The sequence below is a fragment of the Podarcis tiliguerta genome (assembly GCF_965153285.1).
Source record: "Podarcis tiliguerta genome assembly, chromosome: 7".
In the NCBI taxonomy this organism is placed as follows: Eukaryota; Metazoa; Chordata; class Lepidosauria; order Squamata; family Lacertidae; genus Podarcis; species Podarcis tiliguerta.
The window spans coordinates 29658684-29679140 of NC_139540.1; the positions used below are offsets into that span (position 1 = coordinate 29658684).

Below are 20457 nucleotides of genomic sequence, written 5' to 3' on the forward strand. Positions count from 1 at the left end.
TGGCTTCTTTTGGGGTGGTGAATGTTTTTATATATTTGTTTTTAATAGTCTTAATGTATCTAATTTTATTAGTCTGTGACCATAATATGCAATTTATCCACAATTATAGCATTTGGGTCTAGATAATGAACATTTTTTTCTATGCATTTGTTTTGGATGGACAACTGCTACACAACATTGAGAAAAGTGTGATTTTTTAAGCATTTTGCTCTGCGTCTTGGTTCAGATGCCTTTCCTAAGATCTTTTCGTGAATCACTGAAGACTAGTGATGCAAGTAAATATTTAGGGTCTCAGTCTTACAGCAATAGTGTTAGACAATTTCCCCCCACCCTTGGTCCTTGAAAAAAAAAAGGAAGTACAGATTTCTGATCTGTCTTTATCGCCAGCTGTTCAGCCCTATCAAACTGCAGTGAACATTAAACTCTCCTTGGTGATTAATATTTCAGAATCTGCATCTACGAGCAATTCCTCTCTTTTGAAATTTCAACAGAAACCCTGACTTTGTCACTGCTGGAAAATCTTTTGAAGCAAAATATTTTCCCCCACAGAGATTATTTTACAGCTTTTAAAATAAATAAATATTCAACATCTTTTGGTCTCTGCATACCCCAGGCTTAGTTCTGGGTTAGTTTCAATTACAGTGGTGCCTCGCAAGACGAAAAGAATCCGTTCCGCGAGTCTCTTCGTCTTGCGATTTTTTCGTCTTGTGAAGCAAGCCCATTAACGGATTAGCGCTATTAGCGCTATTAGCAATTTAAGGGCTATTAACGGCTATTAAAGGCTTAAGGGATTAGCGGATTAGCTGCTAAAAGGCTATTAGCAGCTTAGCGCTTTAGAAAAAGGGGTTGGGGAGCGAAAAACCCCCCTCAAGAATTGCAAGACATTTTCGTCTTGCGAAGCAAGCCCATAGGGAAATTCGTCTTGCGAAGCGCCTCTGAAAACGGAAAACCCTTTCATCTTGCGGGTTTTCCGTCTTGCGAGGCATTCGTCTTGCGGGGCACCACTGTAGGTCTTTAGGTTAACACAGATCAAAGAGGCTAGTTGCTGCTTCTGCTGGTTCAGGAGGAAAGAACGCCATCAGTGAACTGGTGCTCCTTCTGTTCTTTTAAAATAATGCCAGGCAAGACTGTATCCCTTAAATGACATTGTCTTCCAATACTGTCTTCTCCCTTCTTTTTGTTTTTCCCTCCTTATAGTGGACCAGTTATGTAGAGACCACACGAAAATCCTGCTGTTTCATTAAGGAATGAAGGAAAGAAAGTCTAAATCTCTGTTGTCACATCACTATGCATAAAGTTCACACCTCACAGAAGACTCAGGACAAGAGATGGGGGGTGGGGAGGTTATATTAACTATAAAATATTGGAGGGTCTGCAGTTGAACCAATTAGATCAACAGAAACAAAACATAGTCCATGAAGGAACTTTCCTAAGGTAGGAGGGGTCAACTCCTTCCAAGATTGCTGGCTCCTGGGGGCTGGAGCACTATGCCCCCCCAATCTTTTTTTGAGGAAGACAGGCACACAATGTTCAGAGGCCACCCGGTGTGATGTTAGGACTAGCCCCCTCTCTCCTCCAGAGAAGCTGGCACCTCTGACTCCCTCCCTGCTTCTGGGCTCATATAAAGGCCCCTCCTGTGGTTCCACCACAAAGGATGGGAAGGAATTCTTCCTCCTTGCAATGAAAAACTTGGGTTTGTCACTTGACCAGCTCACTGTGGCCCTGCTGGTTTGGAGTTCACCCAGATGGGCAGGCCACGCTTAAAGGGGCACCCCCCCCCAGGGCCCCAAAGCCAAGCTGGCATTGGGTGACCCAAGAGTGCCCCCAACCCAATAATATGACAGATAAAAGCCCTTTATTAATTACTTTGTTAATCACTGTGGGTTAAACCACAGAGCCTAGGACTTGTCGATCAGAAGGTCGGCAGTTTGAATCCCCGCGACGGAGTGAGCTCCCTCCTGCCAACCTTGCAGTTCGAAAGCAGGGGAGGTGTTCCACCGCCTAGCTTTGCAGCCAGGGCTTTGTGCTGGCTTTTAATGAAGAAGAAGCTGATGCAAAGCCCCCCGGGGGGGGGGGGGAAGGAAGTACCTCAAGAGGTTCTTGAGGAGAAGCCGTTACAGAATTTGCCCCCATTCATCATGGAGGAAGCAGCTGGGCATTGTGCCTTGGATACCAAAATGCCTTGAGCTGCCCCTGACCAGTCCAAAGCAACTCATAGCCAACTTTGGATGACATTTTATATAACTGCATTGTTTGCTCATGTTAACGTTTAATGGGTTAACCAATATCAGCAAAATATGTGGGTACTGAGCTTGTTCTGAATCTTCCGTTTATAAAAACTGATGTGCAGGTAATACAGAATATATAAAAAATTATCCTTGAAGATCAGAGCATCCTGAGGCGTCAGAATCTGAAACATGAGACTCCTGTTGTGCGCAGTTCTTTTGTACAGCATAGTGAGTTACTAGATAGTATCTGCTTGAGGCTACACATAGATCATGTTTCTTCATAAAGCTGTTTGGCAAGGCTCCTTTGAATGCTGGAGCTATTAAACATATACTGCAAATGCCTTGGCAAGTTAAGCAATTAATTACAATTTGTTTCCATAGGAGAAGCAATTTCATTCGCTCCCCCTTCTTCTGCTAGATTAGCTTTGATAGTTGTGGATTCTGATACTCTTTTGAAGCCATTAGGAACAATTACTGATTTGTTTCTATTAGGAACAATTACTGATTTGTTTCTATTATTTTTAGATGGATCCTGCAACATCTTTCATTCACTGTGCTAAAAGCATATGGCTGCAGAAATGAAAAACAGGAGGCCATTTTCACAAGAGCCATTTAAATCGTTATGGGTTTGTTTGTTTGTTTTTTCACTTCTCACATCTGCACAATATCACCCTGACCGTTCTGCATGTTTGGAGAAGGTTTTTGCACCTCTTAAAATGCCACATCCATCATTTGCAGTGTGGGGAGGGCCATGACTCCAGACAAAAGAGTTATTTTTCTCTATAATTGTGAAGAGCGATGTAAAATGGAAATTGGTATCTATTTGCAGAGAAAGGGGTTGGGGGAAGCATCATTCTCAAGATCACTGGCAAGTGACATTTCTAGGAACTGTTGATCTGATTTTTTTTTTAAAATGCAGTTTATTTCATTACTGCAACAACTTCATTGCTGTTCAGTGGGGAACTAAAAAGGGGGGAGGATATGTTCAAAGTAAGTGCCACTAATTTAAGGTTCTTTCCCCTCTTCATCTACAATTTCCTTCACATATCTAGTCCATTCAAGAAAATCACTCTCCTTCCTTGGAGATTTTTCAGCAGAGGTTGGTTGGCCATCTGCCATGGATGCTTTAGTTGGACTAAATGACTCTTGGGGTCTCTTCCAACTCTACAGTTCTATGATTCTTTGAAAATCACGTGCACACCACAGGTCTGTTTGGATTTTTCCTATGTCACAGCCTAGCATTAGATACCCTGCACAGAGCACGAGTCTTCTGTGTTCTTCTGAATAGCAAACTGTTCCTCAAGAGCAAAAGTGGTGTGAAAAATGTTTATTCTCAATGTGAGAAATTGTCTCTCTCATTGACCAGCAGACAAGAATAATGAGTGCAGGAATCAAAGAAAAAAGGAAACACCAGAGCAGAAAATTAAGAGCATCTTACTATGGTACGCCGAGACCAGATAACACCGGTCTTGAAAAACCTACATTGGCTCCTAGTACGTTTCTGAGCACAATTCAAAGTGTTGGTGCTGACCTTTAAAGCCCTAAATGGCCTTGGCCCTGTATCTCCATCCCCATCATTCAGCCCGGACACTGAGGTCCAGCACCGAGGGCCTTCTGGTGGTTTCATCACTGCGAGAAGCCAAGTTACAGGGAACCAGGCAGAGGGCCTTCTCAGTAGTGGCGCCCACCCTGTAGAACACCCTCCCATCAGATGTCAAAGGAAAAAACAACTACCAGACTTTTAGAAGACATTTAAAGGCAGCCCTGTTTAGGAAAGCCACTTCCGACATAGAAAGGAGGTGGGGTTGCGGGCTTCACCCTCCCACCATGCACGTGGGGGCTGGCTCTCAGCCTCCCCGCGATTGAGGGAATCCCTGATCACGTCATCCCCTGGCCAGCCAATCGGCTGGCCTGGGGGGCGTGGCCTGCTCCATTTAATGCAGGGGCGGCCTGGGATCTCCCTCTTTGCTGCTTCCAGCTGCTCCTGTTTAGGAAAGCTTTTAATATCTGAAGGACTATTGTATTTTAATATTTTGTTGGAAGTTGTCCAGAGTGTTTGGGGAAACCCAGCCAGATGGGCAGGGTATAAATAATAAATTATTATTACTTCCTAATTTTATATGCATACACTCCTTTTCTTCATTCTGTTTCATTGTTATGTCTGAGCCAAAAGTCATGCTTTTTTCGTTTTTAGAATTTATACTTTGCTTTTCACCGACTGGTTCCCAAAGTAGGTTGATAGCTCTTTTTTCTGCTGCCAATTAAAATTTCAAAAAACAAAACTCAAACAATTCACAGCCAATGGCAAACATTTTGCAAGATTTCTAAAGAAGGTTTTGCTGTTTTCCACCAAATTGGTTAAAGCTTCACTGTGATTTCTATTTTGTAATGTGAACTAATGCCAGTGCAGTGCTTTCTGTTACATCTTTAATTGACGATTAATGGCAATCCTTAAAAGCGTGCATTAGCCTTTATGTGCACACTACTCAGAAACATTGACTGCTGCGGACACATCTTGCACATGCTGAAAATCAAATTTGAAAACACTCTACCAAGAGAGTAATAGAATCTATTCCTTCCAAGATTGAACTAAAAGTCTAAATTAGCCCATCAAAATTTTGTTCACAGGGCAATCTGTTTTCATAAGCATGATCACCATTCTATGAAAACATCTGGTGAACCATATGCTGTATGGAAGCAAAAGGATCTACCAGCATCTCTCCCCCCTCCCCATTTCTCATCCCACCTCCCCACCCCGTCTCACACTCACTGCAATGAATTGCAACGTCTATGCAGAAAAATATTGATCCCACAAAAGTACAGAGCTGATCGATAGATTCATCAATCACATATTGATAGTTATTTGTAAAGCTGGCAGGAAGCGTTCCATTTTCCAAGTACTAAGTGGTTAATTACTGAAAATCTTATCTTCTGATGAGACTTTTGATGTTCCATTTGTAGTGCCATTTTTTCAATATTGTCAACTGCTTGATTAAATTTAAAGCAGAATTTATTTATTTATTTATTTATTTATTTATTTATTTGCTCATATATGTGTTTGGAAACTTCAAAATAAATTTCAGGGCCAATATTCAGCCCAGGTGATATTGGTGGGTGTTTTTCTTTTGAGTCAGTGAGTGAAATTCAGTGACACAGGATTTCACAGTATGTTTTGGTGGTAAGATGCTATTGAAAGTGGTTAGCTGCCCTGCTGGGGCTTTTTTGTGGGGAGTGGGTAGAAAGGAGAAATAAGGTTCATATGTGTACATTATGAGGTTAATATGTGTACATTAGAATCCATATTAATTTCTTATGAGCCAATTGTTTTTTTTAAAAAAGCTTTTTTGGAACATCTTTTATGTTTTTCACACAAAATTTGTTTCAGCACATCTTAAATACATAAGCCAGTAAAAACATGACAGCAATAATAGCTATTACTTAAAACTGAAGCAAAAGCCAGATGAATGATAATTCTTACAACAGTGTCAAAGCTATTAATTAAAGTAAACTATAAATGAGGAACAATGGACTCATATCGCTGCAAACACACAATGCAACAAGGCCAATTTCAGAAATGGTTAGGAGATGGAAATAGAATGTTTTGCCTTCCTTTGTTCTATTTTACCTTCCTTTTAGAAATGGGACCTACAAGAAAAAAGAGCTGTCACCTTCTTCTCTGCTTGAAGGTCAATATTTTTCAAGGCTGGTTTAGACATTGCTATTTCCCCTTTCATATGAATAATTTTTGCCACTGCTTACCCACTGAAGCAAATGTGATGCGTGAGTCTAAAGATTATGTTTTCTGAATGGCAGCAACTACTGTGATCTGGGAGAGACTAATCTGGCTTTTAAGGCAATGGAAGTTAATGCTAGCCAATACCTGTTGACAATCAATAGCTGGTTGACTGACTAACTGCAATCATCTGACTTACTCATGATTGCTTAGTCAATGCACACAACAGTTGTGTTCACATTAAAGCACCATGAAGTTGTTCCTCTCCCCTGCATGTCTCACAGTGTTTCCACCCCCATGTTCACATCAGCACAGCTTCACTGGTGTCAGATTTGTTTCTGGTTGTGTTCACACCAAGGGGCGTTGATGGGGCGGCGATGTCCTTACCCCATGTGCGCTCATAGGGTCACCTTATAGCGCAAGCCTAAATATTGCTGCTCAGAGTAAAGGTAAAGGTAAAGGTAAAGGTAAAGGTACCCCTGCCCGTACGGGCCAGTCTTGACAGACTCTAGGGTTGTGCGCCCATCTCACTCAAAGAGGCCAAGGGCCAGCGCTGTCCGAAGACACTTCCGGGTCACGTGGCCAGCGTGACATCGCTGCTCTGGCAAGCCAGAGCCTCATACGGAAACGCCGTTTACCTTCCTGCTAGTAAGCGGTCCCTATTTATCTACTTGCACCCGGGAGTGCTTTCGAACTGCTAGGTTGGCAGGCGCTGGGACCGAACAGCGGGAGTGCACCCCGCCGCGGGGATTTGAACCGCCGACCTTTCGATCGGCAAGCCCTAGGCACTGAGGCTTTAACCCACAGCGCCACCCGCGTCCTTCCCTGCTGCTCAGAGTAAGTAGCACTAAATTAACGGAACTTACTCTCTTTCCTGGTTTGTTGCCTCTCTTTCCTGGTTTGTTTTTTTGTTGGAGCCGATAATATAACCTCTGAAAATCAAGTCAAGATTATGAGAAGACAGAAAGAAAACCCAGCAGGCTACCTTACAGTAGGACGGAAAACTGAAGAAATATAAAGACTCCAATAAAAGTCATCATGAGTCCTATAAAAGCTATAGATTACTTTGATCAAATGAAAAAAAAAGTACACTATTTTGTGGGCTGGTATATAAAGCATAACTGGCGCTTTTGCATACATTATTTATTTGTGTAGGATAAAAGAAATGCCAGGAAAATAGCAGTAAACACAAGCTTGCCTATTTGCTTTGTGTTTATGGTGCACATGGGTTGCTTTTTCATTTTGGCTTTATATGCATTCAGGTTCTCAGGGGGTTGAGATGACACACATGGATGTCCAGGATGAAGATGTAAACTCTTTTTCCTTTGCTGTGCATTTGGCTGCTTAAAGAAGCACAGAATATATTTCTGGTATCTGCTCCCCTGCCCTGCTTTTCTGCTACTATTTCAGACCCAGAAACCTCTCCCCTAAATAAATTCACACTTGACTCAAATTTTGGTTTTGGTTTTTGGCAGAATTTAGGCCACAACTTTATTGATTACAGAAAGTGTAGGGTCTGGTTCGACTAGCTCTCTGCCATGCAGGTAGTGCTGACCCAGGGTTCCAGCATAGGTCAGCCAATGGTGAACACCTGGATAGGTGTAAAGGCGGGAACAGACTATGTCCGCCACCCAGATGTCCCCCTGAACTCAGGCACAGGCATAACCCCCTCTCAAGGGTTGACCAAACCATTTGAGTCCCTGGATTCCTTTAACAGAATACCCTTCACATAGGGATGGCGAAAGCGTTCTCCCATCCCTATCACCTGAACCAGAGCCTATCCGCAACCTTACAAGTTGTGACGATTTGCTACGCGGCAGACGAAACCCAAATGGCAACAGCCAATCAGCCAAGTGAGAAAATTCCTGCCGTGCCCCTATCCCAACGAGAGATGATACACGATGGCATAGCAAGGTCAAGCGCAAAAGCCCTAAAAGTAGGGAGAGGTGGGCGGGTGTTCTAAATGCACACGCCGAAAGATGAAGCTCTGGGTCACATGCATGGGTATATAAAGGTCCCTTGATGGACTGCGCCCATTGGTCAGATTGAACCCAGCATCGAGGGACCTACCAATCGGGTGTTGTGGCTGACCAATCTTACCCACCCACAACACAGGGTTTTGGTTTCCAGGTCTCACTGCAACATGTGCCCTCTTTAAGGAAGGACACGATTTCTTCCTCTTACATAAGCTATTCTTAGATTATCCAGAAACTAAGCTTTTTCTTTTCTTTATCCATGCCAATTGTTCTGCATGTGGGAGTTAGTAGCAATCTTTCCAATATTCCCCATCACATGAGAAATTACTCTTCATGCCTTATACCCTAATTTGTTTATGCACTGATTTCTAACCATGCTCCCCCCCTCCCCGCTTTGAGGAAGACTTATCTCAGTACTGCTCGCATTTGTGGCTCTTTTCTTTCACGTCCCATATCAATCTGATCCACAAGGTCATTATGCAGGAGCATGTCCATTTCAGCTGATTAATATCCATGCATTTCCATAGGATTAATTGTAAGTCACCCCAGGGAGTGGAGCTGTTGCATCCTGCCTTAAACCCATCTGGTAATATTGATTTTACCACTGGGTGTCAAAAAGCTGGTGTAAAATGGTGGATGAGAATGTGCACCGTGTCATCCCTGGTGAAAGCCTCTCTCTGACCATAATCTTACTAGATAGGTAAGCCATTGTTCTCTCAGCCTCATCTGAATCTGCAATATGGGTATAATAATTGTGCCTACTCAGGGGTGGTTAGACGTTAGGTTTGCAAGATCTACTTAGGTTTTTGCTGGAGCCCCAGAATCTACCAGCTGGAGCCAACTGCAAAAGACATTCATGGTTTACTGGTGCAACAGCTCATGAAACTGGGTCATGGGCAGGGCTGGTCCGAGACAATTTGCTGCCTAAGACAAGGACAAAGTAGCCCCCACCATTCTACACACAGACCTGGCCTGACCAGCTGCTGAGTCTTATTTTGAACTGGTGATGATGAGACTGCATCTTCTATCCCAGCTGAAGCAGCAAGGTAAGTTAAGAGGTGCAGAGCAGGCTAGTCAAGGTGACTCTGAGGGGAATTGTTGTGGGGCTGTTGCTACCTTCCTTCAGCACCTGCCACCCAAGACTGCTGCCTCACACTGCCTAATGATGGTGCCGGCTCTGGTCACAAGGCTTATTTGTGACAGCTTTTATGCATGGCCTTCAGCATACTTTTCTTTAAGTCTTGCTGTCCTCATTTTCTGACACATATTTACAAGTCCCTGAGGCTTTGCTGTGCTCATAGATGTTTCCAGAATGGGGTCAGTCTACAGTGCCAAGTGCTCACATTTTCTTCAAAGTGTCTGAATACTTTGAATTCATTGGGATTTTATTGGAACAGTACCAAATACACCCCCTCCAGCATTCATCAGGATGTCATAAGAATCACCATGGGAATTATTCACATTTATTTGCATTAATAAGAAGGCAATGAGTATGAAATGTGGCCTAGTAATGTGATCTGTATTAGAAGTTAGAGTTATCATGCAGGCTCCTCCATCATTTATTTTATTCATAACCACGCATAGCCCACATTCATTCTTTCACTCTCTTAGTTCCAATTCCAATGCAAAGGCACATCATACTCAAAAACGCCATATCACAAAATGTCACATTTTTCTTTTTGATTCTTTGATTGGTTTTGGACTCACTTAGGTTTTTGCTGGCTGATCAAATTCTGGCCCAAACTGGAAGCAAAGCTCTCTTGCAGCTTTGAACTATACAGGTACTATGATTATTATTTATTTTACATGCATCTGAACAGATCATAAACACAACTAAAAATAGTTTTTTTAAAAAAACAAACCTGGCTCTTCCACTCTGATTGCCACTTCATAGTGGTGGCTGAAAAGTTCAGACCACTCTCCGGCATCTGCCGTTACTAATACAGTGGTACCTCAGGTTAAGAACTTAATTCGTTCTGGAGGTAATTTCTTAACTTGAAACTGTTCTTAACTTGAGGTACCACTTTAGCTAATGGGGGCCTCCTGCTGCCGCTGCACCGCCACCACATGATTTCTGTTCTTAACCCGAGGTACTATTTCTGGGTTAGCGGAGTCTGTAACCTGAAGCCTATGTAACCTGAGGTACCACTGTATAGTAAAATCACACAAAACCTAGTCCAGAGTCAGAGCTGGCTCAGGCATTTTTCAGCCTGAGACAAGCTGGTGCCTCCCTCTTCCCATTCCACATACAATAACCTGCCAAGAGGGCAGTTCGGGACATAGAAATTGACTTTATACCAGCAGTCTTCAACTTTTTGAGATTTGTGACCCCTTTTTGACCCAATCATGCATCTCTTCTCTTCTCTTGGCAGGGGGTTGGACTCGATGGCCCTTGTGGTCTCTTCCAACTCTATGGTTCTATTCTATGATTCTTCTCTTCTCTTCTCTTCTCTTCTCTTCACAGAATCTTTATATGGTGATAATGCTGCACTTTTACCCATTTTACACCAGGCCATAGCCCAGTAGTGGGTGCTGACCCACCAGTTGAATACCAGTGTCATATACGAAATCAGTCCCTTGGTCCACCTAGCTCAATATTATAAACTGATTGTCATGGCACTCTAGGATTTTGGACAGGGTTCTCTCCCAGCCCTATCTGGAGATGCCAGGGATCAAAAGCTTCTGCAGTAAAAAACACCAAGGCCTAAGCATGCTTCTGACCTTCTGTAGTTGAACCTTGTTTCCACACTGGGGACAGGTCAGCACCCTCCACTACCCCTGAGGCTTTACAGGGGGCAGAGCAGGTTTCAAAAGCACACATAGCTCCCTCCTCCAACACTTCTATGCCTTCCCAAGCATCTGCTGCCAAAGGCAGTTGCCTCACTCCATCTAATGATAGGGCTGGCCATGGGTGCTTTGGGAAATGCTCTGTATGATTTCATAGTCCAGATCCATTTCCTCTGTAAAGGCATCAATCTACACCATGTGGAAGTGGATAACAAATGTTTTGTGTGACTGAAGTGGCAGTATGCATTTATAGTACCATCGTAATGAGAGACTCTGATGCTGTTAATGCATTTGACTCTGTTTTATCATGGCTGATGGCTGTAATTTATTTCCAACCGACTTAATGGTGTGGGGTATAAAATTATCATGTCATCACTGCGCAATTGTGATAATGCTGGTCTGAGAGCTGGAAGCAATTTAGCAGGAGCAGCTTCTACAAAGATCATTAATGTCGGGTGAAACAGAAATAAAAAAAAGTATTATGACACCATTGCTATTCATAAAGTGGGGAAAAGAAATAGAAACCATATTAATAAGAATAAAAAGTCTAGACCAGTATTTTGTGATGGGGTCCCAAGTGCTAGATTTAAATATTTTAAAAGAAGACATCCTGACATGTTACTAAATAGAAAGCTGATCAATAAGCTGTAATGAATAGAAAGGATGAAATCATTTTGAAAATCTGTATCATATTGACTGAAATGTACCAAGTAAATTAGGGGCATTGCTTGTAGTGTAATCATAGAATCATAGAGTTGGAAGAGACCACAAGGGTAGTGATAAAGCGGGATATCAAATCCAAACTCTTCTTCTTCTTCTCTGTGTGTGTTGTCAGGGTATGTCATCATCTGCACTGCAGCCAAGGGGTGGTGAAATTTAAACTTCCTCTCCCTCTGCAATCCTATCCATGAGGAACAATGAGCATTAGGGGTAAAAACATTGCTGGATTTCAACCCACATTGGTGGGCTGGATTCACTCTCCACACTGTTAGATCCCATTGAAATTGATGTGAAAAGATGGCCTAGGCTAACTAACACTGCAATCCTGTTCTCACTTGCCTAGAATTCAGTTCCACTAAACTCAATGGGACCTCCCTCTCAGTACACATGTGCAGGACTATACTCTGAACCCCATAGATTTCTACGAGAATGATGTGTGATTTAGTTTCGATTGAAACAAACAACTATATCTGAAAACCAGATTGAGCAAGAAGACATTTCTTTTACAGTCGCTTCCTGGTGTGAAGAAAAGCATGCATTAAAAATTAATCACAATGAGCCCAAGCATTCTTGCCACAATGGTATATGTTTCAAAGTCATAGAAATGAATATAAAAAAAATATTTAAAAAATTGTAGTCATAACTGGAGCAACACATAATTAGAATTCCTTGCTGATGAAACAATTATAATGTTTATTTTATTTTAAAAATGAAATAAAAGAGGAAAAATAGACAGAGGGTGGGATTCAATTAAATAAATGTGGGTGCAGAATGACTTCTCCTTATGCAACTGGACGTTTTCCTCTCTCCTCCATCCTCAATGATTCAGAGAGATACGGGCTCTCTGCTTGAAAAGACATTCTCCAGAGTCAGTCCAATCCCCACCCACTTTAGATAACCCTGATGTTCCCCAGATCCTTGGCTGGGGACTGGGAGGGATAAACGCCCAATGCCTAAGCCAAGGTCTTCCTACATCTGAGAATTTAATAAAGTTGTGGCCAATTTTAATCCCCAAAGCATGTTGTCAGGTGTCATTATTCCTCCTGGGGGTCGCCTGGGGCTTGGGGGGGGGGTCTCCGCCTGTCCACGCAATGACAGATGTGATTGAGGTTTTGACCTACCACTCCTCAGTCTCTTTTCAGAGGGCTTCAAGACCAGATCAGATGATCAGTGATTCAGAGAGATACATTCTACCCCCTGGCAGTACCAACCCAACAAGGAAACCTACTAAGATAGGCTATTCATGTATAAAAGAAAGAAAGAGAATAGCAAATTGCATTCTGCATTCAATCTCAAACAGTTAAATGTTTACTTCATAAATATTAAAGCCAAGTATTTAACTGCTGCCTTGCTGTAAACGGTGGTGTTCAAGAGCAGATGAGACTGTCTGAGAAGATGCTGAAGAGGATCAATATAGTTGCCTAGCAACAGACCTGCATGCCTGGGGTTCTTGTGTCCACAGGGACCATCCATTCCCTGATCTGACCCACTAATCAAGGCAGCATCTTCTCCTCTATTTCCATACTGCTTTAGCAGACATTTCCGTGGATAGCATATCTCTCAGATTTAATTGATGACCAAATAAGGGAAAGAGATGGTGCTAATTAATTTATTCCCTTTAAAGATGATGATTTCACTGAAAAGGATATTACTGAAGTTGAAATGGAGGTTCATAAGGAATGCATATTACAAGGTGAATTCTAAGGTTAGGCGGAATATAGAATTAAGATTTCTTTTTTATCACCAAATCATAACAATTTGAGCAGAGGTTAACTTAGCAAGGCTTCTGCAGGGTCGCCATTATAAAATCCTGATGTAAAATATAACCTTTAAAAAAAGGATGTGCTTATCATCCTTCTTGATCTCCTCTTTCTAACGTGGGGCTGAACTTTATAATTTAATTCTCAAGGACCCAAGAACCCATTTCTGCATGTAACCAGGATCAATGAAAGAGTATATTTTGCTCCATGGTTTTGTTATTGTTATTCTGGACAATTCCCCCCCCCCCCTATATTTCGATTGTGTCAGACCAATACGGCTACCTACCTGAATCTGAAATTTATCAGAAGTAGGTACAGGGCGGCCAAAGCAAAGGATTCTGAATACCAATTTATGGGGAACAAAGACTGGAAGAATGCCCCTTTTCTTACTTGTGTCTTTCTGGTCACGGTTTAAAGGATGATGTTAGATCAAATGAGACTTATTCACATAGTAGATAGAACACAGGTACAAACTGCCCCTACACAAATGTTTGTGTGAAAGTGGGTGCACTTGTTGATTTGTACAGCTCAACTATTGGGTTCACAGATACTATTTAGGTGTATACAGGCACACAGATTGTACACTCATTTAATATAACACACCAGCAGCCAAGCGGACACTTGTTCTGAACCTGCAGGACCCATTTTCCATACCCAGGATGCAGACATCCGTAGATAGTTAAAATGTAACCTTCATTCAGCACTCCTTTTTTAAAAAATGGAAATGAATGATAGTATAAAACACGAGCTGGCTCAGCTATCCAAGGAGCCTCTGCTAAGCAGCAGAACTCCCACGCTTCAAGAATTAATTGGGGAAAAATTGGGTTCATTGAAGTGTGGCGACATAGCAGGAGAGTTCTGCTGCCATTCTGCAATGTGAGACAACTTCTTAAGCAATGCCTTTTGTTTTAGTAGGCTTCACTCTACTTTATAGTCTCTCAACGCTCAGGGTAGCACCGTGATTCCATTTGAGTATATACGAAGCTGAGCAGCCAAGTGGATTTTTAACTCCCACAACAATCTGGAGATGTTAATACAGTTTATAAAAGAATGAGACACCTGGATTGTTCCTAGAAACTTTTGACTGGTGCAGGTGTTCCTGGGTTTGCCCACTCCTGTAGCTCCAGCACTCACCAAATCCCACTGCAGAAACCACATGCATGGGGTGTGCCTTAGTCCCAAGATTTGTTGTGTATACGTGCTTAAAAATATAATTCCAACCTGTTTCCAAGTTGCTTTAAGTAAAGAATGCACAGAACAGATGAGAGTACAGAAGCAGATCAACATGAGGCTTCTGGGGGCTCTGCTCCAACTTGGTGCATCTTGGGTAGGGTAAAATCACCCTGAATCACCCCTATCCACACCATTGTTTGGCACCATCATGGAGTGACTACACACATCCTGCACCATCTATAGTCTCCTCTGATCTGGCTCCAACTGGCCTTACTTACAAAGAGTAAAGAACATCCTCACTGTCAGGAATGAGCCAGCTCCAAGCGAAGGTTTGCAGCCAACTGCAGAAAGCAGCCAGGAACAGAGAGGCTTTGATGTTACTCAGGCAGGGGAAGCCAGCAGCTGCAGACTTCAGCTCTTCCTGACCTTGACGGGCAGGCTGAGAGGAGGCTAGAACACAGCCAAAGCTCACCAGAAGCACAAACAGGCGCGAATGGACTCAGAGACAGCCTCTCAGAAAAGGAAGAGGTAGGAGCAAATCCACTAAGTCCAAAGAGTCGGCAAATGGGAGGGCTACTAGATAGGAAGCAAAACAAGAGACGTAAGGTTCATAAGTGCAATATCTTTTGTCGACGCCAGGAGTCTTCAGAAGGGTCATCTTGAGTAATGGTGCCGGTGGCTTTGTTAGAGCCGTCCAGAGCTATCTAGTTGTTTTTTAAATAAATCCACCTTTTTAATTAGCTACGCTTACTGTGTTATCAAGCTGGGAACTTGGGCTCCTGACACTCACTGACACTAACTCTATGGGAATAAATCACAGAGGGATAAAAGTATCTAGTTCTCTTCAGCAATTCTTAAACTCTATCCATGGACGGCTCACATGCACTTCCCCTGCCCCTTCCACCTCTCTTACGTGCGCAAGAAGGTCTAAAAAGAGGCTGAAAGCATGTTTGGCTGAACATCTACAAGATCCTTGACCACACAGTGTTCCCAATCATGGAGAGGATTGTAAGTCACCCTTCAGACCTTCCTGCTTATCACTGGAGGTTTTGGGACTTGGAGGGATTTTGGCTGGTGCATGTGGCCCTGCGTCCCCTCCACGAATAAACTTTGTTGTGGCAAAGCCTAGAAAGAGTTCTGTGTCACCTCAACAATGCTCACGTAGTATAAGCTTTCACAGACGAGAACACATAGCATGTTCAAATACAACCATGAATGCACTGGCATATTTAGGATTCATGAGGGTATCCATCAAAGGCACCGTTGACCTGAAGATTCAAATGTTGCTCTGCTATACAGAGCAGAAGATCAGAGTCTGGTGAGAATAGCATCTTCCACACTTTGCGCTTCAATCTTATTTGCTGTGGAGACACAGGCATTGCACTAGGATTTCTTGAAGCATAGACATAAAGCTGGACAACAGAATGTACATTATTCAATATAAGTCATGCAGCCAAACCAGGGTCCCAGAACCATTTAAACTATTTAAAGACTCAATGTGTCACAAACATCCATTTAACCTGCTCGGTTTTCAAACCTATAACTGGAAACAGGAAATGCAAGCCAGCATGCAAGGGGAAATGGACCTTTAGTTTTACTCAATGTCTTTATTTTTAGCTGCTTTAAATCACCAAGGCTGACTATTCCTGCACTGAATAAAGTTGGCTAAGGATTCAGCAGAATCCCCAACCTCTGTAAGTAAGACAAATAATATCTTTCAACTCTTTTGCAACATCAGGTCCCCTGGTTACCCACAGCATCCTCAAAATGTTCAATGTGTAATTCTAAAAAGAACCCTGCTGCTCTGTCTTAAAAGGGATAAAACCACTGCCTGGCAGTGGAGAATAAAATGCCCTTTCTTCCCACATCAATTGTTTGTTAAAGCCCATTGTGATTCCTGGTGCTCCTTTGCATGAAGCTCTGTCATTAATTATTACTTTCCTTCTGCAGGGGAAGGTTTACCTCTAAAATCATCCTTGTGCTCCCCATTGGCAGTGAAATGGAAGATAATGCCAGTAAATGACACCTTCTACCTTTACTTAAAAGCCACTAAGCATCAGCGAGCAATTATGCACACTTGAGGACTGGTTAGCACTTGCCACGGCTGTCATGTTCCTACTGAGTGTAGGCATACCCGGATTTTTTAAAAAAGAAATGGAACCAAGAGAAGAAGCAGTGAGATACCAACACATTATATTTAAAGCCATTCCATTAAGAAGAAATTGCCGCTGTGAAATGTCAGCACTCCATTTCTAGAAAGATTGTGCATGCTGCAGAATGTGATCCGATTGAAGGAAAACACAACTGTATTTTTTTTAAAAAAACAAAAAGCCTGAGGCTTTCAGATTACTGCTCAAGGCGCAGAATTTGGCGTCCTGGGTGGAATCTACACACATTAAAAAATGTTCAGGAAATGCTTTCTTTTTTTAAAAAAAGAAGTGTTTTTAAAAATACATTGAATTTTCCATAAGGCTCACCATTGCCATCTAGTGTCACATTGTATAATGCACTTAAAACACACTTAAAACATTTTATTTGCAGCTGTATAGCTGAGTGCCAGGTTGCTCACGGGGCAAGACGGTTTGAGCCTATTACACTGATCCTGGCCTGACTGAACTGGCTGCCAATTAGTTCACAGGCCCTATTCAAAGTGCTGGCTTTGACCTCTATAGCGCAAAACAGTTCAGGACCGCAATACCAGGCCTTCCAAGTGCCTCTATTTTCCAGTGATGTCCCTGATTTAGAGAAGCTGTCCCGGTTTCTGATTTGATGCTGGAATGTCCCACTTTTCCTTAGGATGTCTCTATTTTTATTGGAGAAATGTTGGAGGGTATGGAGTTATCCGATCCCCAAGCTGTCTGAAGGCAATCCTGTATAGGGAAGGTTGTTTTTTTTAAAAAAAAAGTTTAATATTTTATTATGTTTTTATATATGTTGGAAGCTGCCCAGAGGGGCTGGGTCAACCCAGTAAGATGTGTAGGGTATAAATCATAAAATTTTCATTATAGAATGAGACGTCCCTATTTTCATCGGAAAAATGCTGGAGGGTATCAATACCTCAGGAACTGCCTCTCCCCATATGAACCAATCTGGACCCTACAATCATAATTGGAGGCCCCCCTTTTTCATGTGCCTCCTTCACAAGAGGTCCAGAGGGCAGCAACACGAGAACGGGCCTTTTCCGCAATAGCTCCCCATTTGTGGAATACTCTCACCAGTGACGTTTGGCTGATGCCTTCATTATATATCTTTAGGTGCCAAGAGAAAACGTTTCTCTTCAACCAGGCCTTTGGCTAATTAACACTCTGTGTCCTTTTAAATGCGTTGGGGGGGTGTTATGGGTTCCCCCCTTCTTGTTCTTGTTTAATTATGGATTTGTGTTTTTATTTTTATGCTGTGAACCACCCTGAGTTCTGTGGATAACAGTGATAAATAATATTATTTTGAATTATTTCACTGGTGGTGAGAAATATGTAGTGCTTCTGATGTGATTATAATATGTAATAGAGAATATTCAAACACTCATCTCAACTAATTGGTCAGAGTGGAGAAATAATGTGGAAGCTACACATTTCACAACCCCCCCCCCCCAATTTAAAAATGTAGAAAGTTACATTTGTGAGTTATCATTTTGTATATTGCAAACTTTATCTTTCTAAAACCATAGCAGATCTGGTTACCTTCTAATATGTTCCTGTAAATATATAACATTAGGGTCTTTAGCATCACTAGTGAGTAATCTGGATAACTGTGAATTTTGGATTGTGATGGAATTTTTTTCAGGAGATCGAAGCTTTAGAACGCTGTGTATGCCATTCACCCAACAAAAAGAATCACGAATTCTGTACATTGCATTCTGTAAAGCTACGTTGATTATCTCAGCATTTTGTTCATTGATTATGCCATTTCTTGTCATTTTATATTTGCATATGTGATTTCAAATACACATAAAGCACTGCACTGCAAAAAGCCTAGCAGTTAAAATTGACCAGTCCCTTTTATAATTACCATGGATCAATCTTCAGTCATTCTAAAATTTGCTTTATCCTTATTAATGGAGTTAGTATATTATACCCATCAACAGATCTATGCTTGTGCAGATTTAGACTGTTTCTTAATGGCTCCGTCCCAGCTATAAAGCTTCCCCGTTAGTACATGGACCAGGCCAGTGTATAAAACAGGTAAAGAAGTTTGATTTAGGGAAGCAAACATACAGTCTACAAAATACAGAAGTCTACAAAAGTGTTGCATCACTAGTGTTGCCATACTAGATGTGACATGGAAGATCCACAATCAGTGCTTCCAACATACTTTTCTTTGGTTAAAGGAGTCATGGGGGAGAGAGGATACACATTAAATACAAAAACATATTTTGCATTATCCCTAGTTTGACCCTCAGACAAGCTAAAAAGAAGAAAAGGCAAGAATACAAGGGTATGATAAATGGAGGGGAAAGGCCGAATATGTCAAGTATGGCTCCAATATTTCCTTTGGCAAAATATTTATCTAGATATATTTTAGATTCCATCTTCCTGCACAACATCCTTCTTTAGCATGGCTCTATGTAGCAGCCACATAAGTCACCCGATTACCTGTAATTAGCAAAGTAATGAGCACAAAGAAAGGGACAACAGGTGAGATAAATAAAACCGGGGGGTTATCTATGAGTCTAGACATGAATAATGGGCAAACACAGCTTGTAATCCTTCTAATTATTTGCAATTTCCTGCTAGTTATTACTGTTTACATAGCTATCGATATAAATCTTTCCAGGGGCAGAATATTGTTTCCATTAAAATTTCGACTCATGTTGCCATAATCCTGTCTTCATAAATATATGTAAGATGAAGGACTGGTTGTTAATTTGCTTCTTCATTGAGAACAGGAGGAAACAAGAACCATGAAAATTAAATGTGCTTTGGCCCGTTTGACCATGCTAGTATTTCATATTTGATTGCAAAATGAGATTAAAGAAGCTGGAGAACAACAATATGTGACCAAACACAGTTAGAGCATATTATCATGCCTACACACTCAAGTCCTGCTTGTATGCTTCCCATAGGCATCTCATTGGCCACATTGAGAACATGCTTGCTATGAGTATAGATGGACCTTTGGCCTGATCCAACAGAGGTCTTCTTCTGCTCTTATGTGCTACATGGTAGTGAGCAGAAAAAGAGTGTTTGGCTTCCTCCATTGTATCCTCAAGAAGTCACCCAGTTGCACTTTTCTGGGGGGTGACTGGACTGTCTTTCTGAAAGAATATTTGAACCCTCAGTTACAAATTTGCAAGACATTTTCAGAATAAAGTTGCGTGGCCAATAGACAGAGCTGCAGTCCAGCAACATCTGGAGGAACTCATGTTCCCAACCTTTGTCTTAAACCCTTGCCTGAATACAGACAGTTATGCTAGCACAACAACTTTTAGCTGCACAGTAGAACTTTGCTTCCCTCTCTGCTCCCCATCTGCCCCTATCATTTCCCATCTGGCTTAGGGAAAAGGTTGTGGAAACCCCCAGAGCAGATTCAGGAAGCTCAGGGCATGTGGGGAGAAAGAAAGGCAGCAAAGTTACATTGTACAGCTGCAAGTTGTTGTTCTAGCCTAACTGTTTAGTTGGATACCCCCAAGGCTTTTTAGCAATTATTCTAGACTCTACACATATAAGTCATTTTAGCTATGTTAGCAGTTCAGTAGCATCACAATCTAGCAGGAAGATCCAGTGAAATGAATGGGAGGAGTCCAAGGCTGCAGTTGTGTCTTTTGTCTCCTTTCACAACATTTTTGTTTTGTTTTCTGCACACCAAAGCATCCTAGAGATGTCAGAGAAATTCTATTCTGTTTGCATCTTAATGAGAAACTGCACTTCTTGAACCTATACATGAACTGAATCTCCATTATCTTTCAAAAATTTACACTTCTCCAAATATTGAGATGCTATTCTCCAACCAACCAACGTGTACACAAATGGATATCAAGTGAAACGGGACATAAAAATGCATGCATACATGAAAAATAGCATACGAAAAGGTGTTCGCTCGCAGAAAATGTGTGCATTAGTCAAAACTGCATATGTCGAAAA

At 41.9% G+C, this 20457-nt stretch overlaps 2 long non-coding RNA genes across 2 annotated transcripts in view; one reads left to right on the forward strand and one right to left on the reverse strand.

Moving 5' to 3' along the window:
- The window catches only part of LOC310682543, a 118999-nt gene that overhangs the window by 37410 nt on the left and 61132 nt on the right, over window positions 1-20457 (forward strand). The gene's annotated exons all lie outside the window — the stretch shown is intronic.
- Window positions 18551-20457, reverse strand: part of LOC310682550 — a 28913-nt gene continuing 27006 nt past the window's right edge. Inside the window, exon 3 of the long non-coding RNA XR_014513981.1 lies at window positions 18551-18969. This is a non-coding gene — a long non-coding RNA (uncharacterized lncRNA). The remainder of the gene's footprint in view (window positions 18970-20457) is intronic.